General features: G+C 46.2%; 1 pseudogene; it reads left to right on the top strand.

The window, feature by feature from the left end:
• Window positions 1–26: 26 nt before the first annotated feature.
• Window positions 27–27,323, top strand: LOC120843052 (annotated as a pseudogene).
• The last annotated feature ends 203 nt before the right edge of the window (window positions 27,324–27,526 follow it).

Below are 27,526 nucleotides of genomic sequence, written 5' to 3'. Positions count from 1 at the left end.
AAAGCTTTTCCCGGCATAAAAGGTAGTTACATCGAAGCATGTAAGGTACCCAAAGGGAAGAAAGCACCCTCGAAGTTCATAATTTTGTGAACAAGTGACATGGCGCATAGCCTTCAGCTTCACCTCCTTCTTCTCGCGTTGGTGAGTGCAAAACTTAGTAAATAGTGTACACCAGCTGCTGAGAAAAACGATTCTGCCACCTTTTGTGGAGAGTATCTTTTAACTGTCTTTGTTAAGAGGTTACGCGGCTTGACCATTTCTATACAGTGAGATTGCAGTTCTGAACAATCTGTTCTCGTTACAACGAACAGGATAATGGGGTAACAAAATGTACGAAATGCCGCCACAGCTATAACAGGAATTTGATATTTGTCTGACGCTTCCGGTAGCAAAGTTTGCTGCATGCCGCACACAACTGATGGTCATCACAGACATAGTCGTAGCTATTAACTTTACAATTAAACAGTACTTACCAACTTCAAAACCGCAAGTGTTCATGCTCATGACAAAACTAGTATCAGCTAAATTTTAGTGGTGTATTTTATGGTTTTAATTATAGATAATATTCTTCAAATACCTCTGAACAGAGAACCCTCGTTTCATAATCATCCGCGCTTCCCCGCCGCTAGATTTGAGGGTTCTGCACGAGTGGTGCATTTCCGAGTTTGCCACGCGCTTCGAGTCGTTCTAAAATAAACTCATTTATTGGTTTTCGATGACGCCCATTGATATTTTAATTGTAACCATATGCTTAGTTACACTATCTTAAAATGGTAATTAACACATTTTAGGTCATCATCCGACTTGCATGGAAAATTAGAAGCGTAAATAATGCCTCCCCCCTGGCCGTGTAACACACCTGCACAAAGCTCCTTTGTGTTCATTTTAAAATTTGATCTAATTAATCTGTTCGAAGTAAATAAAACGCCCTGTTTATCGAATAAAGCTAATATTCTGGCATGAAAGTGCGTCATGGAGTAACGCTAAAGCTCTGCGCCAGTTTACTATTTGATCTAAAAGCGTAGTGTTCAACATAAAAAAAACACTGCGCTCATTCTACCAAACCCACAGAGACACACAAATGTGACGATATATTTCTACTTCCGGCTTGAACTGTAAAAGTGATTAGCATATAGAATATGCTGTTTTGTTCTAAAATCAAGCGATGTCCCTGTCCGGCGTTCAAATTTTCACCTCAGCGTGCTTCCTCTTTTATACAGATCCCCATCCAACAATGTAAGTACACACTATTCAGACACGCACTTTACAGATTTGTTATCATTCATTACTGCCACGAAACTGGTTTTCGAACTACCAATGTTTGTGAAGAGCTCTAACAAGAAATTTTTCGAAAGAGAAAAAGCTTACTGTGAATTGTTTTATGTTTATTTTTCTATATTTTAGTATTGTTCGCAGCTATTAAAAAACTTGATACATGACCTCCCCCATTCACTCGAGGATTTTGTTTTCGAGGTAAAATTCTATCAGTTGCTGATGATGAAGATTACTAAAACATATGACAATGAACAATTTAAGGCATACGGATGAAGTAACAGAATATATCAGATCATTGATGTATATTACAATTTTATAAAAAGTAAGGTACCTAAAACACTTCCGTGTGGGACTCATAATTAAACTGGCAGAGGTAGAAAATGAGCATTGTTAATACTAAGAGATTTCTGACGATTCATTAGTAATGAAGGTATCCAGTCGATTATACTGTCTTCAAAATTAAGTTGGGAAAGTTTCAGTAGCAAACGCTGATGAGGTACAGTGCCGAAAGCCTTGGAAACATCTATGAAAGTGGCACGGGTAGAAAGTGACTTGGTGAAAGTTTTATGGAGGTCAGATGAAAAAAAAAAAAGTTGAAAGTTGCCTCAGGTTTTTTCGGAAACCATGCTGACTTGGATGGCGCAGGTTATTTTGAACTAGGAAGTTTATTACGTGAGAGTAAATAATATGTGCTTTACAATTTTACAAGGTATGCTGGTAAGGGATATATGTATGAAGTTCGATAGAAGATCTCGGCAACCATATTTTAGCAAATGTATGGCGTTCCCATGTTTCCAGTCAGAAGGAATATCAGAGGTTAAAAGAGATGCCTGGTATAAGCGAGCTAAAATTACGAAAACTATAACAATTTCTTTGGTTACAGACACAGCCCTTGGTGATGATATACCATCAAAGCAAGGGGCAGAGTTAAGGTTCAACATTTCAATAGATTTGTCGGTTATATATATATATATATTTATACGCTAGCGGTTGCGGTAAGGCGCCCGCGCAATATTTCCGTCTTTTATCTAGCCCCAGCCTTGTACCTGCTCCACCAGTGGTAACTTTAGTGCACTACTACGCTTCTCACGTGCTCAAAGTCCGTCTGAAAATGACTGATTTAGTGGTTTCGATGACGCTGAGCAAATTTCTAATTGGAACTATATGTATATCTTAATTAATTAAAAAGTTAATTAACGAATTTTAATTAATTAGCCGACTGATCGTTACGATTAGCCCCCTATACGTATTATGTCCCCCTGGCCATATAACTCTACTCCACAAGCGGCTATTTTTAAACAAATGTGTTAAGCATAAAAAAACACCCTATATACAGGGTGTTTCACGAAAAGTGGACAAACTCGATATTGCGAAAACTACGCGTCGCAACAAAAAATGCTTATGTCGTTTTTGGTCGTGTGCCAGGTGCCTATTTAGGAAAATTATTAAAGTCCGGGATAATTAGATTGTTAAATATTTTCGAGGGCAAGGTTTCAATTAGAAAATTGCTCAGCACCATCGAAAAACACTATATCAATAAATTGCAGAACGATAGAAGGCACGCGAAGCATTTTACGGCTTTCTGAAGAACCGCACAAATTCGACGGGTTTTTAGGTTTTGGTTTGCAACCGCTTGTCAGCCCCGTCGGCACCGCGCCCGGCAGAGAAATAGTGCAACCAAGCTCTGCTGTGCTTTTCTCGCGCAACGCGGCAGAGGCTGGTTGCATATATATGAATATATGCAACCAGCAGATATATATATATATATATATATATATATATATATATATATATATATATATATATATATATATATATATATATATATATATATATGAATATATATATATGAATATATATATATATATATATATATATATATATATATATATATATATGTATATATATAACGGGCATGGTGGCGGGAGGCCGAAGGCGTGGGTATAAAACTGAGAAGAAGAAAACCCTTCGTGAAAAACAGCAACAACGGACGATTTAATCTTCGACGTTTCGGCCGGAGTCCGGCCTTCGTCAGGAAGACGAAGGCCGGACTCCGGCCTTCGTGTCCCCTAAATTTGGCGGGTAATTTTTTCCGCTAATTTTAGCGGGGAATTTCGTTTGCTAAATTTAGCGGGGAATTTTTTCCGCTAGTTTTAGCGGGGAATTTTTTTCCGCTAAACTTCCTGCCGAAGACCGGACTCCGGACGAAACGTCGAAGATTAAATCGTCCGTTGTTGCTGTTTTTCACTAAGGGTATTTTTCTTCTCAGTTTTATATATATATATATATATATATATATATATATATATGCTAGCTAATAATCCATATTCTCCTAATAATCCATATATATATATATATATATATATATATATATATATGCAACCAGCTAATAATCCATATATATATATATATATATATATATATATATATATATATATATATATGCAACCAGCAGATATATATATATATATATAGAATTTCCTGGTATATATAGTAAAGATTGACAAGTGCAGCCGTAGTAATGTTGTTAACGCAGAGGGGAGAGAGTGATCATTGAATTTATTGCATTAATGTTAGGGGAAGCAAAAGGGAAAGAGGGCTGGCAAAAAATTGGGCCAGGAGTGGGGATAGAACCCGCAACCTCCGCCTATGCGGGGCGATGCGTTAACCAATTAGACCGTCCCGGCCACTGGCTTCGGCGGATGATTAGATCATTATCGCGTTCCGCCATCGCTAGCTTGGTGCCCGCTTGACGAGTATAAAGTGTGGCGCGCCACTGAGTTCCCCACGAGCCTCAAGTCGATCTAAAAAGAGTTGATATAGTGGTTTTCGATGACGCTCAGTAAGTTACCAATTGGAACCATATGTCTAGGCCATGGGCACTGAAGAAATCAATAGTAGGAGGCTAGTGACGGAGAACTGGGAAAGTTTTCAATTACCTTGACTTAAGAAGTAATAGAAGAAATTGTTATGTCTGATGTCCCTGTGCAGTCGCTGCTTATCTACGCAGCAAACTCAAACTTCGGTTTTTCGTGGCATCCGAAATTTTGCTGAAGCCAAATTTTTAACTTCTAAAACAACCTTCTATGTTTGTTGTTTTTCAATTTTCCGCTTTGAGGACTACGGGGCTTCTTTTCAGGTTCTAAAAAAATGAAAGACGTTTACAATCTCATGTAATGCCGAATTAGAGCGCAGCTCTTGAGGAGGAGGAGGGAAAGATACAAAGAGGGTATGCCCCTCCTCCTTACCTCCCATTTAGGGGAAAAGTATCCGCTAAATTTAGCGGGGAAAATCTTCCGCTAAGTTTGACGGGGAACATTTTCCACTAAATTTGGCGGGGAAATTTTTCACTAAATTTATCGGGGAATTTTGTCCGCTAAATTTGGCGGGGAATTGTGTCCCCTAAATTTGGCGGGTAATTTTTTCCGCTAATTTTAGCGGGGAATTTTGTTTGCTAAATTTAGCGGGGAATTTTTTCCGCTAGTTTTTTGCGGGGAAACTTTTTCCGCTAAACTTCGCGGGAAAGTGTTTTCGCTTAATTTAGCGGAAAGACTTTCCCGTTAAATTTAATGGTGAAAGTTTTTTCGCTAAATTTGGCAAGGAAAGTTTTCCGCTAAATTTAGCGGGAAATTTGTCAGCTATATTGAGCGAGCAAATTTACCCATAATCCAGCGCGCGGTTACGCCGACGCCGACGGCGAAGGCGACGCCACTCAAGTTGGAAACGGGCGCCTAAGATTTGTACTCTAAAAAATTTATTGACCTTTTTACTTTGTTTTAAAAGTCGAACTTTCCGCACATTTAGCGCCCTTCCCACTCTTGGGCCCTGGAAGTCTAAACGTGCAATATACTTCTTTTCTTTCTAGGCGGCGGCCGTCTCATTGATCTCGAAGATATCGTTTACAAATTCCTCCTGCTAAATTGCACTAACAATGAAAGGCTGGTAACTTATGATGTCTTTGGTGATAACAAAACACGAGGCCCCCATCCCGAACAAGAACTTTTTAAGTATGTTATATACTACATTTCTGGCTCGAATAACGAACGTCCAGTCATTAAATAATAAAATTATTGGCGTAACAAGATTCAACGGCAACCGCTTTTTATTACTGCTAAAAGAGAACAGCCGTGCAGAATTTCCCGGTATCAAAAATTTAATCGGCCCGCGCAGTGACTGCGTTCCCAGTTTATTTCGTCCAAGGCAATAGGCGTAAGCCACGAAACCCTGCAATTAATATTTGATTTCGCAAGTAAAAATACTTTGATCGAATAAAGTCAAGCGCAGTGTAAATCGCTCACCGCTAGCCGGAGGTCTTGGAGATACGACGTTGAAACCCACAAACATTAACTTCCCAAATTCCTTCTAAGAAAGACTGCATCGGTTCTTCGCCGTTATTCAATTGACCGGTCGATTTGTGTCGTATTTTGGTGTCAAATTTTACATTATTCATTACTGATTGAATCTTGCAGTACACCACACTATTGCCTTGCTACCTAGCAGCTATTGTTTGTGTTTGCTTATAACTGAAGTCTAATTTTAAATTGTGGCTCTAATGTGTGTACTAGTCGAGGACACTGAGTTTGAGAGTAGCGCAAAGACCCTTATGTTCGCATTGAGTACGAGCACGCAAGCCCTCAGCGAAACGCTGCGGAGCGCGTCAAACCAGCGCTTTTAGTACAGCGGAATGCAAACGCATAGGATGGATGGATGGATGAATACGCCTGAGCCCTTTGGGTCGGGCGGTAGCTTACGCCACCTAGCCATTTTGTTTTACCATAGCATGCGGTGCATACGCAAGCACACGCAGCGCTATCTAGATGTTTCCATGCAAACTGCTGCAAGCAATCTGAAACCAGTATTTGGTCCAGCCAATCTAAGTCCCGCGCCGTCCCGCGTGCGATGATGCCAACGAGACGGGAACGCAAAGAACCGCTGCAAGCAACCATGGATAGTGAGCGTACGTATGTAAAGCTCGTGGCGTTGCGTGAGTATAAAGCAGGGGTGGCCAGAGTGGAATTAGGTTAAAACCGCGGATAAAACTACAAAAGTTTAGAGAGCCGACAAGAAAAAAACAAAAGGAGGGGTGTGTGTGTGTGGAGGGGCGGGGGGGGGGGGGGGGGAAGGGGGCTTATTTTTAACAAGGAACAATATGGAGAGAACAGTCCTTTTCAAAGAGGACAAGTATAATCGTCGACTACAACAAATAACACCAGGCATCATAATGTTTCTCAACCGCTAGGCAAAAATAAATGTATGGTTCGTTATCCAGTCACTGTCTCCTGATGTCCGTTGTTAGGATGGAACCTTTGCTGTCCGTGCTAAATCCCAGAACCTAACTGCACGTTCCCCCGGTCCGTCCTCGTCGTCTTTCCCATTCCGTGTTTGTACTCTCGCGGCACGTGCGCGGCACGTGCGCCTGGCATAGTCCTTCGCCAGACACTCCTCACAGGTCTCCCCCTCTTGAGTCGTGAACAAGACCGGAGTATATCTGGAACTGGCTCGTGGTACGGTGTCAGCTGGTCCGCGTTAGCCACGTGTCGGTTTCGCCCAGTAACTGGGTCCTTAAGCACAAAGTCGTTAGCACCCTGGCACTGGACCACACGGAAGGGCCCCGTACGGCGTGGAGCAAGCTTCGCAGTAATGCCTTTGGCCGCATCGCTCAATGTGTGGGCGTCAAGGAGGACAAGGTCACCTTGACGTATTGTTGCAGGCTTCCGGTGCCGGTCGTAATAAGTTTTTTGGGCCTGCCTTGCTTTCTCTTGGTGATCCCGAGCGAAATCGAGTGCGTCGTGCAGGCGCCGAGTGAATTCCGCCACAAAAGCATGACATTCTGAAGCTGGTGGCTCCCTGTCATCCTTGAGTCCCGCCACTTCCCACGGGGTGCGAAGCTCTCGGCCGTAGCAAAGGAAGGCTGGGGTGAATCCGGTGACGACGCTTTCTGCCGTGCGCATCGCGAAAGCGATTTCAGGAATGTGCTGGTCCCAGTCTCTGTGGGTAGAACAATATGCTCTAAGGCTCTCCTTCACCGTGTCATTGTGCCTCTCTACCATTTGTCCTGATGACCTGTATGGCACAGTGTGGCGGTCGGCGATCCCCCAGTGGCTCAGAAGATCTCGCCACAGTTTACTGACGAATGGCTTGCCGTTTTCACTGGAGATGGAAACAGGTGTGCCGTGTCGGCAGAAAACATGCACCATGCACTCTATAATGGTTTTGCTGGTTGCTGTTCGTAAAGGAAAAAGTTCGATAAACTTTGTGAATTTGTCGATTATCACCACAAGGTGTTTGTTCCGTCTAGGTGTGGTGGGCAGAGGTCCTACAATGTCCACACTTAGCTCCTCCATCGGTGCAGTGGCCCACTGGCTGCTCATAAGCCCTTGTGGCTTCTGGCGGCGGGCTTTAGTGCGTTGGCACACTTGACAGCAACGAACGTGCCTGGCGACGTCAGCTCTCATTCCCAACCAGACAAAGCGGGAAGAGACGCGTTTTAGAGTTTTGAAAAAACCTGCGTGAGCGCTTGTGGGATGGTCATGTGACATCTTAAGTGCCAATTGGCGAAGATGGGTAGGGAGCCAGGGCACCTTTCTTTCCCCGCGTAGTTGAACGAGGAGGCCGTTGGCTTCTACTTCGGTTGTTTCCGTCAAGTCCGCCAGTAGGCGCCGGTCAGGGTCATCATCAGGAAGCTTCATGCCTTCTTTAACACTCAGGAGCCTCGACAAAAGAGTGTCCTGCTTTTGCTCGTCAATTAATCTTGCTCTGTCGCTCAAGCAGGTGACATCGTCGATCAGGGACACTGCTGCAGCTGCCTCAAAGGTGATCTGAGGCTCCGACTCTGGTGCACAGATGGGAAACAGCGTTTCAGGCAGGCTCTGATCAGGTATGTCTACCTGCTGGAGAGGTGCCCTACTGAGGGCATCTGCTGGGATATTCGCAAGCCCTCTCCGGTGCTTGATTTTGCAGTTGAAGCCCTGGAGTCGAAGCACCCAACGCTTGACTCTTGGGGAGGCCTGGTCGGTGCTGAACATCCAGGATAGTGAGGAGTGGTCGCAGTGGATTTCAGACTCGGTAAACTCGAGGTAAGGTCTGAACTTGTCTACTGCCCAGACCACTGCGAGACACTCCCACTCCTGGACGGTGTAACGCCGCTCAGATTCAGTAAGCTCCCTGCTGATGAAGGACACCGGTTGCAGTTGGTCAGGGCCTTGCCGTAGAAGCACTGCAGCTATGCCAACTCCGCTGGCATCTGTTTCGACGACGAAGGGCCGATTCAGGTCTGGCAAACTCATCACCGCATCGTGAGCCAGTGCATCCTTGAGCAGGGTGAAGGCATGCTCCTGCTGGTGATTCCGGATCCACTTTCGGTCATTTCTCAAGAGATCGGTGAGGGGGCGGGCAATAATGGAGAACTGTTTGATAAAGTTCCGGTAATAGCCAACCAAACCCAGAAAGGCTTGCAGCTGCTTGACTGTGGTAAGTCGGGGGTAGTCGAGCACCGCCAACACCTTCCCCTCGTCCGGCCTACATTGTCCAGGGCTTATTACATGGCCCAAAAACTTCAGCGACTGGCAGCACACCTGAACCTTGTCGGGGTTCATGGTGAGTCGTGCTGATCTGATGCGCTCCAGGACTTCTCGGACATGTGCAACATGGCTGTCCAGGGTCTCTGAATACACAAGTACATCGTCCATAAATGCCATAGCAAGTTGGTGGTTGATTCCATTCAGGACTCTGTCCATCAGCGTTTGAAAGGAGGCTGGACCACCTGCAACACCAAACGGCATCCTTGTAAACTCGAAGGTGCCCTGGTGGCATATGAACGCCGTCTTCGGAATGTCGTCCTCGCGCATAGGGATTTGGAAAAAACCCTGCGAAAGGTCAAAGCTTGAGAACCACTCCGCTCTCCCGAGTTGTGCCAGCAGCCAGTCGGTTCGGGGCATTGGATACACTGGCACCCTGGTGCGTGCGTTGAGCGGCCGGTAGTCTATGGCCAGGCGAAAGCCTCCGGACTTTTTGGCCACCAGAACAGGTGCACTGGTCCACTCACTGGTGCTCCGACGCACAAGTCCCTGTTCCCGCAAGTCTTGAAGGCAACTGTCAATGATCTTTTGTTTCTTGGAATTGACGGGACGCAACTTGCAACGAACGGGTGGACTGTCTCCTGTGTCAATTCGGTGCTCAGCAAGGGAAGTGCAGCCGGGAGTTTTGGTGAAGATTGGCCCAAAGATCTCCAACAATTTCTTTATGAGCATACACTCCCGGTGTCTTTGCAGAGTCTCCATCGCCTTCGGTAGCACTATGGCTGAATGTGGTGGCGCAAGTTGACTCCTCTTTGAAGAGGTTCTCCAGGGAGTACGAATATTCTTCTGCCCCAAGCTCGCTGCTTGCTTGCTTTATGGCCTTCACGGAATGGCTTTCCCATTCCGTGTTTGTACTCTCGCGGCACGTGCGCGGCACGTGCGCCTGGCATAGTCCTTCGCCAGATACTCCTCACACCGTTATGCGTATACGGTTCGAAATTCTTTCTCGAACAATAAAGGAAACATGGACACTGGACACATCGGTGTGTCAAAAAGTTTGTGCAGCTGTATGTGCGTAGTGTAGTACAAAGCTGCAAAGACTGAGTTTTTCTTTCTATTTTAGAACTTTGTTTGTCCTAGGGACACAGGAAGGGAAGAACGGCACTCTTACCAGGGAGCCGCGAGCCGCACTTAGTCCCGCAAAGAGCCAGAGGCGGCTTACGAACGACAGTTTGGCCACCCCTGGTATAGAGTATGGGCAGTGTGGATCTTGCGACCCTAACGCAAACGCACAGCACTTGCTTTTTCTCATATACGCAGTACTAAAACTTTCTACTGTCAGCTCATGTGTACGGTGCTTGCAACGCGTTCAAGCAAAGTCACAGGAAGCAGTATTGTAACTGACAGTATAAGAAACGCTGAGCGTAACGAGTTCGCAGCATCCCAATATCGCGCTACAGCTAATGAGATTTCAGCATTAGCCGATAAGAACGCCGAAGGGCAAATCACGAAGCAAGAATCGTGATCATAAACCACGGCCCGCGCTTCTCAAGCTGACAGTGAATGTAGGCTTTCACTGCATCGCTATGAGCTACAAACTAAAATTGTATGTCGGTATTAATCATCCCAAGATCTCAACCGCGATCACAATTGTGCTCTAAACAATATTTGGCTTCAGTTTTTGTAGCGCAGGCTGCGTGGCGATGGAAGCTCTAGGCGACAGCAGCAGAATAAACTGAAGGACGCAGTTTTTACCATGTAATCTGCATCGTAATGCGGGTGTTCTTTTCTGTTGCTTGAAAAAAATGTATGAATCCTTTTACGTCATAAGGGATAATATAGTCAATGATAAATAATTTGGAATAATACTTAATTGCTTTGACTTTGCTATAGAGATCAACCTTCGCTAGAATAATAAAAAAACTATAACCACGTCCCTAAAGGGATCAAGCTGCCGAGAAATGCGCCTCTTCTTCAATGCAGGAACCCACCTGTGACGATTGAAGTCGGCCCGGTGACTTACGGCAAGGCTCAAGTACAGTCGCTACAGATTTCTGCTGTTTATGTACAGATTTTTCACAACAACCAGACTGATGAGGTCGGTAAGGCTCAGATATCAGAGCAAGTAGAGCACGAAGACGAGTACATCTGGACCGTAGACAAGGGACTAGAGTTCACTGCTAAACTCACGTTCAGTGTAAACGTTCCACTGGTATATCAATTCAGCTCGGAATTTTCAACATCAGTGAAGTCGAGTACTGGATCCACAACGGTCGAAACACGCACAACGAAGCAATGGATTAAACAAGAGGTAGAAATACCCCCTTTATCCACCATTGAAGCCAAGTGGTATGTCAACGAAGCAAAAGTGGTGCGTACAATTCGACATCTATAATGAACCAACCGTTGAAATGTTACAATGCGAACACGCTATCGGTCTAGCTGCATTGTTTATTGGACCACCCTTCTAAGAAGTGATCGCTATAAAATTTGCACAACGGCATTTTTTTCCGAATAAAAGCGAAGGAAAAAAAAAGGCGTTTTGGGGTAATTATGTCATAAGACGCCACGTTCGAACTAAATCCTCCTGGATGTATTATCGTATTTTACGTTACTGACCGGTTAATATTTTGTTTGTTTACGAAGCGTGTACAAGGGGCGAACTATATTGATTAACAATTTATAATTTGCTTTGCTGCAGATACCGGTCACTTACTGGTATGTGCCCATAATATGTCCATCCTCTCGACAGACTTCCCCGTTTAGCCGCGATTTCTCTTGCTCCACCTCTGTGGCAGCCTTTCCACGCCCTGCCGGAGCCACTTTTTGGGAGCACCTGACACCCAGGCTCGAACAGCTGCTTCCATTTTATTAATGGCCAAAAATAGTGTCCTCGTAGGTAATTTTGTTTTATTCCACCCAACAGATGATAGGCACTGGAGGCCCGATCAAGCCATATCTATGCGCGACCAAACGTTTGACTGGTCGTACAGCCTGCCAAGAAGACAGCGGAGTCCGATGAGACGCTGGCGGATCACGCCTTCACGCGAATGCGCACGACGCTATTATTGACCGGCACCTGGTCGGGTTTGGCTGTCTTTGTCACACATCGTGCGACCAGTCAGACCTTCGATCAGGCATGGGTATGGCCTGACCGGGCTCCCAGTGGTTATCACTTGTTGGGTGTCATTACAAATCCCATTGTAGGACGCTATTTTGCGGTCACTGATAAGCAGGAAGCAGCTGTCTAGGCGTGGGAATTAAACACTCCCAAAAAGTGGGTCCAGCAGACCATGAAGAGGCTGCCACACACGTCGTGCAAGGGCACTCGACTCCAAGAGGAGTCCGCCGAGAAGGATGACAGATATGCACAGATTTCTAAGTTACCGCGGCGTCTGCAGAAAAAAAATGTGAATAAATATTTTACTTTCGTCTTACTATGGTTATCAAAGACACAGCCAATCAGAGCACAAATGATTAGCCTACGTGCAGAAAGCTTAAGAAAATTTGGAGATATACAGTTTAACCATACTGGGTAGCTAAACTCAAGCGTCACACAACTCTCAACGTAAAAAAAAAAAGAACCGTTAGTCCAAAATCAGCATTATAAAAAAAAAAGAAAAATTCGACTGAATGCGAATGCGCAGTGGGAATGCATTCAACGTGGATAATCTGTGGGTCCTATTCGCGTCACTAATATTTCCCGACATAATTGCTGGTTCTCGAGTGCAGAGGGACCACTGCCATGTTACGGTGTGAAGTTACAGGTACGGGTGCAGAGCTAATGACTTCACAACTGCATTTTAATTTGCTAAAGCCATGACTATCTGAAGGACGTGACTATTTCTGTGGCCTTCGTTATTGCCCGGAAAATGTGTTAACGTTCTCAGTGTGTCTTTTCTTCGCCAACATATTTCAGTTAATCGGAACTGAACTCAATCAGCCGTATTCACCATCGTGACTAACTAGCGCTGTTTAAAAGTTAATAGCGCGTCTACGTAATCGCAAGCTAAGTGAAGAATCAGCGACTACGGAGCTACTAGACCCTGCGGTAGTCGCGAGCAGGAAGCAGGCGAGTCATCCTTTTCGGAGGTACATTGGGGGATGGAGAAGGAGCCACCAAGATGAAGATCATAACTGGGATATATAAACAGAGAGTAGTGGCCCATAGTATGGTGCGGCAGCTTGAGAGAGCGAGCCTGATTTGTCGTATTTTGGTACCTTTTATTAGTTTGATTTTTTGCTTCTTTTTGAGGTACAGCGCATTTGCATAAATCTCATTTTAAAATAATTTATCTTCAAATCAAATACTTGCATCGGTCAAATTAAAAAGAGCCAGAGATTTCATATTACTCCCGGGGCTTTACTTCTCCTGTATGGTTCCATGCGTAATAGCACAGCCCGAAGGCTTCGTTTTGTGTGAGCGACTTTTGACGTAACAAGAGCAATGAGCGCTTACTGGAGCAAGGCAGCATTTAAAAAAAAAAAATGTTGATGCTTCTGAGGAGGAGCTCCTACGTCAAGGATCTGAAAAGGCAAGGTCTTAAAGGTTTTGTTTTTTCTGAATGCTTTCTTTTTGCATTTTAGATGGTCAAAAAGGCGTCGGTCTGTGTCCAGTTTTATTACGGAAAAAAAATTATCATTCTACCAGCCGCTAAAGTTGTCAAATTTAAATATAAAACCAAACTCTCTGAGCTTAATTTAAAAAAAAAAAATAAAAAAATTCTTAGAGTTGGAAATTCTTCCCCCAAAATGAGCTATATGCGTGTACATTCCCTTTTTTTATATGTTCATTATTTATTTATATTTTCTTCACGGTCACCGCGACAGTTAAATCCGCTAGTTCCAGATATCAACCAACATACCTTAACGCCTCTGCGATTTTGGCTTGCGCACGCAACGAGGGAAATCATTTTGTGTAAGCCCCTAAGTTAGTCAGCCTATGTGGGCGTAGGTGTCTCAGCTGTAAAGAAAAATTTAGCTAGTACAGTACAACCGTTTGCCTCGAATTTTTAACATGCATCACGTAGTAGTGATTCACGACGGCTGCACAACATTAGAGCGCACGACACAAGAGCGCCGACATTAGAGCGCCACGACCTTAGCGCACGCGACACGAGGACGCAGTGAAATTATCTCGCGTGTCATTAGCGCGCCCGTCACGAGAGCGCACAACCAGCCCAGCGCGAGCGGCCCGACCCGACCGACCTCTTGTTCGGACATCGCGTGTTTTATGGGAAATTGGCGCGGATTTTCGCCGCGGCATTCAGGAAAGACATTGCGAAATGAGTCGACGAAATTTTTGCTTCTGGCAAACCAAGAAGTGTTGCAAAAAGCTGACAGCAGAAAAAAAAGAAGAAAACATGAATATTTGTTTCGCCCATTTCAGCAGAAAAAAAGCATTGCAGCCATCTAGCTTCATTAGTTCTTTGATTTGAATTGATAAAGTTCACCACCGACCTCGCTAATTTTATTTTAAATTATTTTAAAACGTTCAAAAGGAAAGAAGCATCGTAAATACTGCCAAGAATTTACGAAATATATGCTTCCCCGTATTCTGGGGTTTTTAAGATCAATTTTGGGAAAGGAGCTCTCGTGCCAAGTGTCATATGTCAACCATTCATATTGTCACAAATGACAGTATTAAGGTTTCTCTGTATCCGTCAAAAGCCTGGAAAGCTCGGCATCCAATAAAATTGCCCTCAATTTTCCTTCGATGAGTTTTTTGCTGAGTTTTGTAGCGGTGAGCTTTCTTCATTACAATCATGGACGTCACAATAGTATTTACAATTATGTGAGAGACGTCTAAATAGCCACCTAATAGATCGGAGCTTAAATACTGCCAAGAATAAACAAAATATAGCAAAAAGTAAACTATTTCTAGTATATTCGAGAGGCGCACCGCAGCACCGCGAAGAAATCTTAGACTCGCTGCTCCACCCAACTGGAGACATTCCCTGTACCCGTGTACGCCACCCCCACTCCTCGGCCCCTTCCTCGCTTCGATGTGAGTGAAGAATTGGTTAGAAAGAGTCGTACCTGATTTATTTTTATTTTTTTTTATGAAAGACATATTCAATCAATCGATAAAAGCAAATACTCCGATCCGAAAAGTCGCACAATTTTCTTCTGTCTGCATGTGGAGCCGCGCACACACCACACATTTGTGCGGTGTTCACTCAACTGGTTGTGCGCTCTCGTGTCGCGCGCTCAACTGGCCGTGCGCTCCCATACACGACCCATCCAGATCAAAGCTGGCAGGGGTGGGTTTGTGCCCAAAGTACCCGAGTTTCGCAGCGCAAGCGTTAGTAAAATGGGGTTCAAATACCTGCTTGTTCAACTACAACAACTACAACTTCTACTACTACTACTACTACTACCACCACAACTACTAAGGATAGTATTACTACTAATAATAATACTAATAATACAATACACATTTATTTTCGAGAGCTTAATTCATCACGAAGCAGTCTGGTTCATCAAAGCCGACAAGAGCTTGTGTGACTAAACCTTTTTAGGTAGAATTCAGGCACGTAGCCAGGATTTTATTCCGGGGGGGGAGGGGGGGGGGGAGGGGGGGGGGGGCCGCCCATGACAAAATGTTGTAGGATAGGAGGGGAAGGGGGGAGAGGAGGTCCCAGCAAAATGGAAGATTTCGGGGGGGGGGGGGGGGGGGGGGGCCGGGCCCCATGGGCCTCCCCCCTGGTTACGTGCCTGGTAGAATTAGTAACATAGTCGGTGAAGAAAGAAAAAGTTAAGATACTAGAAGACTACAGTAAATGTTCACTTCAGTAGTACTGATCACTATAAATCATTAGTAAAAATATCGTTAATGTCAAACGCACCGAGACAGGAGAAAAAAGTTGAACTTGGTTCGTCCGTATGGTCACGGGACATAAAAAATAATAATACTATTAATAATAATATAATACATTTATGGACGCATCGGGACTGTTGAAGATGGATATGTCTAGAGGCATATCAACGCCAGCGAAGGGCTTGTGGGATGACACCATAAAAAAGCAGAAATATCCGTACAAATGCTAGCCAAAAACAAATATGAAGCGCCCGCAAAGAAGGGCTTTCCGTCGTCTTTTTCACAATATCTGCTGCTCCAAGCCTTTCTAGATGTGTCCCCCGACGTTCCAAGACAGTAAGTGCTGCGTTAACGCTGGCGGTCAGCGTTGATAGGAGCCATGGAGAAAAATTACGCATTTTGATTCGATTTGATTTGATTTTTGAGCGTTAGCACTGAGCCGAGTCACACTCTCAACCTCGGATAAACTATCCCTATCCCCTAATAACCCCTTCCTCTGCATACCTCGGCGAAGTCACTCACGAACTCGCTCACTCACACTCACTCACGCTCACCGCGTCATGGTGAAGGGCTGTGAATGACTTCGTGAACTCGGACCAAGTCGTGATGTGAAGGGGATGTGACTTCGTGAACGCGGAAGGAGTCGTGATGTGAATGGGCGTGACTCCGTGAACGCGAAAGAACCCGTGATGTGAAGGGGATGTGACTTCGTGAACGCGGAAGGAGTCGTTATGTGAATGGGCGTGACTCCGTGAACTCGGAAGAAGCCGTGATGTGAAGTGGATGGGACTTCGTGAACGCGGAACTAGTCGTGATGCGAAGGGGAGTGACTTCATGAGCTCGGAATTAGCCGTGATGTGACGGGGAGTGACCTCGTGAACTCTTACGCACCCGTGATGCAGTGGTGAAGGACTTCGTGACTCTGGTGTATACGTGATGTGATGGTGAATGAATTCGTGAACTGAATTTGTGATGTGGTGGGGACTGAGTTGTTGAACTAGGAGTCAGGACTCAGGAGATGTCGGTATGGATTTGCTTGCGTGTGCGTACTCTTCGCGACTGATAGCCGACTTGACATTTGGAAGTGTCTGCAGCATGTTGGTGCCCTTACACGCACAAACATGCTGTGGCGGTTAGTATAGAGTGCAGACGGAGCAGAAACTTGGAAGGAACTTCTGTTAGAGCCCAGAACGAGATTCGTAAGGGTGGTCTGGTAACGTTTGGGGGAAGCAACTGCAGGGGGCGTTTGCTTTGGAGGACTTTGAGAGAGGATGTGACATTTTGCGTGTGCGACTGTGCGCGGCTTAAGCGCGAAATCGGAAATGGGTAGGGGACTGTGTATTGCAGACGAAGCGGCACCAGCGCTTCCCAGATGGGGATTGGGAAGGAGGGGGGGATGTTTGGACCGGCACAGACTCAGCGGCGACTCCAACGAGTTTGGCGGACCTCCGGCTCCTTTGCCCCGATACTGCGGGCCTGCGTACCCGCGTCGAGTAGTACATGTGCAGCTTAGCGAAAGTTAGGGGCGGCTTTGTCTGTGCGCGGCAGACGTTTGAGCCTCCTGCATGGCCGTGGGGTTCCGTTTACGCGGCGCGGCTTGGCGGCTCCTCCTTTCGGTGTGTGTGTCTGTGTGTGTCATTGTGTGGTGGGGAGCCGGGGAAGGTGTCGTTTTGCCAGTGTGCTATTCTGCCACGGGAGGGTTTCTCTTCGCGTTGATTGCATCTGCGTGTGTCCGTGCGCCCATGTTTTTGTCTTTTGTAAGCGCGTGCGTGCGCGCACCCCTCAAGGAAACACAAATAAAACCGTCTTCCCGGAGCTTTTACGCGAGTACTGGTGTGACCCTAACTGGACTATACAATGTTGGTTTTCTCGCTCTCGCTTAATATAATGCTTACAGATATTCTATGATGCTGGTAATATGCGGCATACGCTCGTTTTTATCCGTCCACACGAAAAAGCGTGCGCCGGATTTGATCTGTTTCGGCCGCTTCCGGATTTTTTCAAACGCTATTTAGCATCTAAGATCTCGGGAAGGCTTGACGCTATTTAGAAAAATCACGGAAGTTTACGGGCTTTATCCATATGCCGGAGAATTATGATAATTTTAAAAATGTGAGGAAGCAGCCGATTGGCACCACGGTTTGTCGCCCACGTTTCCTAACAAGCGCGCGGACATGTCCGTTGCAATAACAGGCGGAGAGGATTTTACGTGCTCTCAGGCGTTTAGGTGGGGGCTTCGCTTGCTATTGCCGATAATAGTTTTCATCCAGTCGTGCATATTCCCGAGTTCTTGAATTCTAGGAATACGAACAGAGTCCTTCGATTTCCGTTGAACGTGAATATTGACTAAAGAGGTTTTTGTTTCTGTTTATTTGAGCAAAAGTCAGCTACTGGCACGATACTTGTGTGTAGAAGCCGGACCCCATCAGGAAATATGCGACGAACACGTGGCGAGACTCAATCCACTAAGCAGCCTAGCCTTACTCCGTGAACAGCGCTTCGAACGCGAAGGCGGAGTACGAGTGTTCAAAGATTCTTGATAAAATGACATAAATCTTTTCCAAGGGGGGAGACAGATAGTCCGTCCCCATTTCTGAATTTATCTCTTTTTTTATGCTAGCTAGTTTTGCATACGAACCATATCGGCCACATTTTGCTGGAGTGCTTTTCATTTGAAATCGAGACCACTCTTCTTACATAAGCGCTTAGACACTCGTCTCCTCCCTATTTTCCTGAGCAAGTGACTCATTGAAAGGTCTGCTGAGTTTTTTCAACAGCGTCGGAGCAATACGAATGGCTCTCACTTCGATCGGAAGTGAGAGCCCATCACACAGGACCACAAGCAGACCGCGATTGCGTCGTCATCACCGTCATCCTGCTGTTGCAAGCAGGCTACCAATGAAAAACAAGGTGCGCGGTCGAGGTGGAAGTCAAATTCGAAGTAAGTGTTTATACGACGTGCAAGTAGGGGTACCAAAACGTGTCTTCCGCGCTTGCGAACGTTATCGTGACTTATTTAAAAGAAGTAAATACGAAGAATGGCACAACAATCAGCGGGAAACATAAAGGGCGCGCACAGAACGCGCGAAGACGAGACAGAAAAGCGCGCGCCGTCATTGGTCAAAACGAGGTGTAAATAGAGGTACGTCAAAGCGTCTGAGGGGTAAACAAACACACGAGTGCGCAAAGAGCAGAATAAGCCTGTTATTTTTAAAACATGGAAAACTATTGAACCGGGCTTGCCGCGTTTTTTTTACTTTTTCCATGCACGTCGCCGTGCTGTTCTGGGGCACGTATCGTCGGTTCACTAAAGAGCTTTTACTTTCCCACGCTCTTTACAGCCTGACATGTCCAGTTTTTATGACAGGCTGTGTTCCCCGTCTAGAAGTGTGGACGAGCTGTTTACCCGTCCTCCCATCTTGCATTTCCCACCAGACCTTGTTCCAAAATGACCCTTCTTTTTTAACAAAAACAAAATTAAGAACCTGCTTCTATTCATCTCAAAGACTATGTTTGATGTTCGCTGAAGGCGTCCTCACTGGCTCTGTCTGCTTGAAGAAATCACCGGTTATCAAGGGGAGCTGAAGGAGCGAAGATGACCTCTGTTTCCCTTCCCTTCGAGATTAGTTAGCTTGCTTCTCCTTGCCAACTTCGTCTTTAATTTCACTAGAAAAACGATAAACAGTAGGGAGTTCTTGTAGACGGTTTTTGTGTTCGGTAACGATACCCAACAACGATACTATGCATGCACTAAGACGACAGAGGAGTATTGGGTATCCTTACAGGAATTATTGGAACAATACACAAAACTCCCTAGTTTCTTAGACGTGTAAACAGGAAGTATAAGCACTTACATAATTCGTCCCCAACACGCTCGTTTGTGATTAGTGCTTTTGTGTTTCAAGCTTGGGGTAAACTTTTGTGTTTCAAGCTTGAGGCAACCTGTAGGTACAAAGTTTGACCTTGCCAAGTGTAGGGAAAAGTTCGCTGTTCGGGTTTTTCCTTTTACGTCCTTTGTCGACCCGTTGTGGCCTGTTCTTTTTTGTTACGGGTTACGTGCGGAGTCTGTCGGTTTTGGTTTTAAGGAGCCTTTTGGTTTTTGTTTTAAGGAGCATCTCTGTTACGCCCGACGCGCCACCACCGCGCCGTGACGTAGCAGAGATGAGTTCATGTACAGGTGAATATGTCGCCGAAATTATGTTCTGGCTATACACGAACCAACGAACTCATCTCTGTTACGTCACTGCGCGGTGGTCGCGCGTCGGGCGCACTTCCGGTCTGGGACTGAAGGCGGAAGTCCCTATGTGAGACGTGTATTCCAGCGTTGTATTAAAAAAAAAAACCTGACAAAAACTTGCCTTCTCGTCAAAACGCCGCGGCTGGGGCTGTGCCAAAAGAGTCGAGAAAGATTTGATGATCAGTTTTCATGTGCTCGTTTCGTCCGAGAACGTGGATATGTGCCGTGAAAATGGAAAACCAGTCGCCGTCGGACCACGATTGCTTGGGCGGGAAGCAGTTTGGGTTAAATTCACGGATACTTGTTGTCATCAGATTTATTTGTGTTGTTCCGTCATGAAAGCGGCAATACCGCCAAGTTGTTGGGACCGCCTGCATGCGGACGTTCAGTGCGTCTTCAAGATCGAACGGCCGCCTGATTGCTCGAACTGTCGTCTGCTCTTTCAAACGCTTCTGCTCGTCGTCTGCTCTTTTAGACGACACCGGCCCGTGGACCAAATGTTGGCCCGGTACTTGCGATAAGAAGTGAGTGCAGGCCTCAAAATACTTAACTTTGAAAATTGGTAAGCAGGCTCGATGTAAACAGTGGATACAAGGAGATGTTAATTGTTGTTACCAGTGACCATCAACGACTTGTTATGCCTCATTCACTTGGCCCGATTCTGCTTGCGATTTTCAGTATCGATGTTGAACATCTCAGCTACGGTTCACGCTGTTGCAACCCGAGCGACGTCATGGCTGAAAATTGCGACCGAAATTTCATCATGCTAATCAGGCGTCCACGCGGAATGAATCGCCGCATGTCACATTATTCACGCGAAGTTTTGTGGTGTAGCGAGCCTCGGTAATTTCGCTGAGGCTGCTCAAGTAGTCAGGCATTGCCCGGGAAGACGTAGAATCAACAATTCCAACGCAGAAAAGTGCACGGGGACTCACACCGCCGCCGACAACAACGCAATTCAATGGTTTGTTTATCGGCGACGTGGCGAGCTTCTTGCCCACACCCCATCGCGCATGCCCGGCTACGGTGGCGTCGGCGAGGAGCGCTCCAGTTTGTTTGTAAACATGAGTTGGTGTATAAAATATAGTGGAAAAATGATGTGAAATAAGGTGCCAGTGAGCACCACGTTTTACATGCTCACGTCACGTCATGTGAGTATAACGTTAGAAAATTCATAAGTCTAGATACTTTAGTCCTTGTCATTCGCAGAGTTTTCTCCGTAGCTAGCAGCCGCCTGCATTACTGGTGTTCTCGCGGAAAGTGGCGCACTAGCTCCCAATCAATCGCACAGCGTGCCATCCTGACTGAAAGCAATGCCAAGGGGTGAAACTGGAAGACCCTGTCCTCTAATAAAACGCTTCGTAGAGATTCCCACTTCAAGAACTTGCGTCCCATCAAGTTTCCGAGTCTATTATATTTGCGAACACCGCCCCGTCGGACTTTAGCAAATGATTGACTCTTTGTCCAACAGATGTTTAGTCGAACTGTGGTAAAGTTTGAAGGTGGGCCAGTCGGTGCATAGTGCACAGTCTTTGTAGCAAGTTCGCAGCCCTCACCGGCCTGGCCGGAGCTGCTTGGTGGGTTGTGGACTTTTGACAAAGACCGTTCATACAAGGAAAAACGGCGCAAGAGGACCCAAGGAAAGCAAGTAGAGGACAGACAGCGCTGTGCACGTGTCGCTGTTCTACTTGTGTGTGTGTCCTTTTGCGCCGCAGTTCCTTTCATGTTTAGTCGAACGGAGCTTCGGATGCGTAGGAGTTTAACGAAATACGGAAACATGCCGCCCACAGGTATCGACATAGGTGTGGCGTGCCAAGTACATTCAGTTCATTGCTCTATTGTACTTATATTCACTGACCGGTGAAGACCGCAGTGCAAGGTCTGCCTTCAGCGCGAGGTTTCTAGCCTCCGGGTCACCACTGCGCATCCGACTGTTGGGGCTGGTATACGTTCTCTGTGCCTCGACTCTCGAGGCATGCGTATTCCGCGCGCCCCGGGAACATTGTCTTTTATTGATTTTGTATGCATGTTGTTTTCGTAGACCTGCGTCACCAGAAAAGCACAAGCTTGCAAGCGCAGTGAATGCTCGGCGGAAGGGAGCGAGTGTGCGCTGGGGGCTTCGAACTGCAGTCTTAACCAAGTTAAGAATGCAGTAAGCTCCGCATTTTGCGTGAGCCCACTACAGTATAATTAGGGCTCCGCGTTTTCGAATAAACCCTATGAAATCCGAAGAACACTTGCCGTTTAAACTTTTGCCGATTCGGGTTTATCCGAAAAACCCCAAATATTTTGGGGCTGCCAGAAGTAATAACTCCGACAGGTCTTCATATTTCCCCGGAATTTACAACAAGCTTTACGTTTGTCATCCTTTCTAGTTGCAACTTATGAACTTATCCCGTTGTTATAGAAACGAGGTAGCTTCTTTTACGACCACAGTCGAAGTCTCGCGTATGAAAAGGCTGATTTACTAAATTCGGAAACTGCTGTTTTCTAAATTTAATTCGCACCACCGAAGAAGCCGACAAACTCCGAATTTTGTATACCATTAAAGAAAGCTCCTAAAAACACCCCGAATTCATTGTAAAAAAATTGCAGTGGCTTAGCTCGGCAATGCCAGGATATACGTAGCGTAAGCTTAGGTTCAGCTGGTTATTCTTAGCTTTCCTGGTTGTCTACGATTAGCTTGATTATCATGCTTACTGCTGCTTCAATCACACAGACGGTTTACGGATTATGTGACTACTTCGGGATCCGATGAGTTAAGCTTCTGCGCTCTTCTTATTGCGGAGGAGGCGCCGTGTAACCGAGCCTTCGGTTGCACGTCAAAAGATCCCCAGATGGTCCAAATTAATCCTCCGCTGGGGCGTGCCAGATGCCCGTCGTTGGTTTGGCCAGCTGTGCGCCGTGTTATGTATCAAGCAACCAAGCTGCCGCCCAGAACAACCGGACAGCGCGAGCCATGATCTCGAGCGGGTCGATGCGCGCGGCGCGTGCATCGGGGACTGACACGTGTGACGCAGCGCGGCTCGCCAGAAGCCTCGCGAAACTGCTCAACCTCGGCCAGTGTAGCCTACGCTACAAAATAAACTCCGAAAAACACGCTCCGATTCTATTCAAAAATGAACTCCGAAAACACAGTACGCTACCTATAATACGAGTTTATGCGCAGCCAAATCCCGGCGTAAAACAACGAGAGCGAGGCGCGCGTGAGTCGCGCGCCTCGCCTCGGTTCAAAGCTGAGAAAAGTGGAGTCGACCGCCATCATTAGTTATCTCGACTGCATTTTGCTCAAAGTAGGTTGAGCGACACGAACACGCTCAGAAGTAAACATATTGCTTTGAGGTGAATGATCCAATGAGTGGTTTAATTAATAATGAGGTGTACTCTGACCAACGGGTTCGAATAAAACACAGATTTCATTGCTTCGGCAAGCTGCAGGTCGCCTCTTTAAGAGGTTTTTCAGAGGAGGCACTTACTTTTTTTATTTATTTGTTTAACTGACATACCCTCAGGGCCATCGGCATTACAGAGGTGAGCGGGAGTTAGAAGAGAATAGAACAAAGCTGTACACTTTGGAGCTCAGTCTGAGCTGTATAGATTATTTACGGCAGTTTTAAACATATAGTAAGTGGCAATTGTGGCAACAGATGTGGGAAGGTAGTTCCAGTCCACTGGAATTTTTGGGAATGGATGACTCTTGTTTTGGAATGTCTACTTTATATATATATGATGAAATCCGTGACAAAATATTACACGGGTGATTCAGCGGTCGGTTGTGAAGTATTGCGTTATTATGGTATCTCTTATGAAAGTGAAATCATCGCGCTATTTTACGACGTAAAGTGAGGTAGGCAACGATAGGCTGGTTGCCATGGATCATAATTATTAAGATAAAACACACAAAACAATTTTGTACAGTTCGAACGACGGTTTAGCGAGCGAAACCTGGCCCACGACGTTTCATCGAATGACACTTTAGCGAATGGCGGCGTTCATTTGACCGAATAGATATAATGGAGGCCGCCGCCGTCCTGTTTTCGAGCTTGCCGAGCCTTTGGCGATGGACGCTCGAACTTGAGCGTCCATCACATTCAAACAGACCGCCTGGCGCGGTCTGTTTGAATGCCCAGTTTGCCGCCCCTACAAATGCCTAAACGTCGACTCGCGTATGTGATCTCTATTCGCTAAAATGTAATTCGCTAAAACGTCTTCGTTCATATATTATGGACTCGTATTAATGTTTGTAAGATGTTTCACAAAAATCGTGCACGCAGGTTCGTGTCTGTCTCTCCTTTTTGCCCCCTCAGTGAGCGGTCATTAGCAAAAATATAAGCGCCTTATTTTTTTTTCGTAGAAAAAACCGTGCGCAACGAAAGTAAAAAAAAAAAAAAAAAAAAAGACAGGCCAGAAGATTTTGAGGTGGGGTCCCCTTCACAATCACAACGCCGACAACCAGGCGAAGTCTGGGGAGCCTTCATGTGCGCTTTGCTAGGGGGATGCCACCCTTTGTAATACCGCTCGCCGACAAACCAGCAGCCATTTTGGTTCTGGGCATCCGTGGGGCTTATAACTCTCCCGGAAACAAGCACCTTATCTCACAAGTTCGGAGCAGGGAAGTCAAGAAGCCGCTCGCTCTCCACAGCATGCGCACACGATGAAGAAAGCGCGAAACAAAACGAAAATGAAAGAAACGGGACAACAAAACTAAAAGCCCCCCCCCCCCCCCCCCCCCAGAGGGAACTAGCTAAACAAACAAAATGACAAGGGCAGGGTGCGTCGCCCGGCCCAGCCCAATATTCCCCCCCCCCCCCCCCCCCCCCCCACACACACACACACACAGACACACACTGAAACACACATCTGGAGTCGTGAGCGCCGCTGCGAAAGAACTTCGAGGATGGCTGAGAGCCGGAGGCAGTGGCGGTGGCCGCGGCTGCAGGGGCCGACGCCGCTTTCCGTGACATCGGTGACTCGGTGACTCGGTGAATGTCTGTGACTCGGTGAACGGCTGTGACTCGGTGAAGGGCCGTGAAGTCGAACCGGTCGAACGACTTCATGAACGGGATCACTTCACGGACGTGAGGGGAACGACTTGCTGAACTCGATGAGCTCGTGATGGGACGGTGAGCGACTTCGTGAATTCAGAGTTGGCGGTGATGGGATGGGGAATGCTTCATGAACTCTATAGGATTCGTGATGTGATGGTGAAGTACTTCGTGAACTTGACGGATTCGTGAAGTGACGGTGAATGACTTTGTGAGTTCAGAGATTGCGGTGACGTGATGGGGATGAGTTTGTTGTCCGGTTGAACTCCGTGATGTGAATGGCCGTGACTTTTGGACGTCGGTGTACTTTGTGATGTGAAGGGCCGTGAATATTAGACATCGGTGTACTCTGTGATGTGAAGGGCTGTGACGTTTGGACGTCGGTGTACTTTGTGATGTGAAAGGCCGTGACTTTTAGACGTCGGTGTACTCTGTGATGTGAAAGGCTGTGACTTTTGGACGTGGATGTACTTTGTGATGTGAAGGGCTGTGACTTTTGGATGTTGCTGTAATTAGTGATGTGATGGTGAGTGAGTGGGTTCGGAAATGCCGACCTATGTTCCTCTGGCAAATAGCGAGCGCTCGGCACGCACTTGCCGAGCGGATTCTTGTTTCCCTCGATGCGGGCAATCTCTCCGTGTGCCGCCCGTAGATCTGGAGCCAGTGGGGCGCTCGCCGAGCGGCTCCAACCGCTCCGTGGAGAAGTGGCGGAGCGCGTCGAGCGGTCCGGAGTAGTTCCCCGCGCAGCCTTTTTCGGAGGAGTACGATCTGTAGTCGTCACTCGCAACGTTTCAGTTTCGTTATCGACATTCCCGCGGTGGAGTGAAGGAGTTTCGCGGCTTTTTTGTTTCGATTGCTGGGTGGGCTGTCTTGCTGCGCTGGCTTTCGTTCCCCTCGTCATGACCGACTCGCCCGAGCAAACTGCGGCGATGACATCGTTGCAGTTAATTTCAGGAGGTATAATAAAACGCAGTGACAGCGACGAAGATACCAGCTTAGCTCCAGCTCGAGTGACGACGAGGCAGGCGTTCTCGGCGAAGTGTTTGCCGAGTCGTTTGGCTGGCCAGCGAAGAGGCCCAAGATACCGCGTTACGTCGAAGGCGTTGTGCGCGCCTATTCGGATGAAGAGGTAGATAGGTATGTCGTTTGTTCGTTTTGTGGTCTCGGTAATGTAATTGGAATAATTAGAAGACAACACGCCAAATACTCCGCAGATGGAAGTCGCATTTGGAGATGACGATCGCTCGTACAAGTACTTCTAGTTGTCTTCATCGGGCCTATATAACTGTAAGGAAAAATAAATTCTGTCTTAATGTCGGGGTCACCGTTAATCAAGTAGTGAAAAATCAATTTTCTTTTTTTCTTTTTTTGTCAAAGCATAAAGTTCCGATCAGAACTTCATGCTTTCGGCAAGGTAGCGATGGGAACCGAAACTGTTCGAAAGCGAGAGCAGACGCTCTGGAAGCGGTGGCGTTGGGAACGTTACGCTCGATTTGCTCCGCATTGCGTGCCACTGAATTGGATCACGTGATTGATCCCTCACGGAGGCCGACCGCTCGACGACCGCTAGCGCGGAGCGCTCGGCATTTGCAAGGGGAAGGGGCTATAAGTCATTTCAGTTGCCTTTTGAGTCTCTCGGGGTGACTAGGCCCTAAACATGATTGGTGAATACCGAGTGCTTACTTAGCTGTGATTACAACTTGCCACGTGATCATTTTAATCGAGGACGTTGGTAGTCAGCAGTTAAATAGGTGTAAGTCACGTCCGGTGAGTAAGGTTGATTGTCTTGGTTCGTTTTCCTGTACCCGACTAAACCAGTCACGTACCGAAATTGTGCCGTGGTCCTCTCTTTTTTGTTTTTTGTGTGCGATTGATTTAGTCGGTGTTAGCGTACCTACAAAAACAACGAGCGCCGTGACGGTGCACTTTTGGCGGGGCGTGATTGGCCGCATCGGCTGCGTCCGGTTTTAGTTGAAACGGAGCATAGTTTAAGATCAAGCAAACATTTTGCGCCATGGTGGCTTGATCGGGGTTCTTAAACTGACGAGTCAGTCGAAATTATCCATGCTGTTGTTTTTAATCTTTTTTTTTTTTACTTTCTAGGTGGTGCCGTGGGTATTAGACATCACCTTGAAGGGAAACGTTGCAGCGTTGTTTGAAAAGCCAGGCAATCAACTAACCTGGAAGTACATCCCCGTAAGCGAGGTTAAACATGAACACATCACAAAGAACGGATCTTCCGTCTCTGTCCAAGCTTCAGGGCAGTTTACAGCAACCGTTGCTCAGAGTTATCACCTTTCTACCAGTGAGAAAAAATTAACGCAGCGCACTGCGAGATTGGCTAAATTTATTTTTGAGCAAGTGGATGAATGAACCGCAATCAAGAGGATTAATACAGTCCTTCAATGAATAAAGACAAAAAAAAAACAGTTCCAATCTTTACTTTGGCCCAATAAACATTAAATATTCTCCATGCAGTACTTTCGGTATTTCGTTTATTGAAGCCAGGGGGACTAAAACCCCAAAGCAGATAAATAAATAAAATTCTAAATAACATGTGACTTTTTAATTTACCCAACATATAAGGAAATTCTGAAAAGCAAGAAAAAAAAAGTAAGAAAATAAAAGAGGT

The sequence above is a fragment of the Ixodes scapularis genome, unplaced genomic scaffold (genome assembly GCF_016920785.2).
Source record: "Ixodes scapularis isolate PalLabHiFi unplaced genomic scaffold, ASM1692078v2 PGA_scaffold13__105_contigs__length_92229423, whole genome shotgun sequence".
NCBI classification, from domain to species: domain Eukaryota; kingdom Metazoa; phylum Arthropoda; class Arachnida; order Ixodida; family Ixodidae; genus Ixodes; species Ixodes scapularis.
The sequence above is the reverse complement of the archived record's forward strand: the minus strand, read 5'-3'. Positions and strand labels throughout refer to the sequence as shown.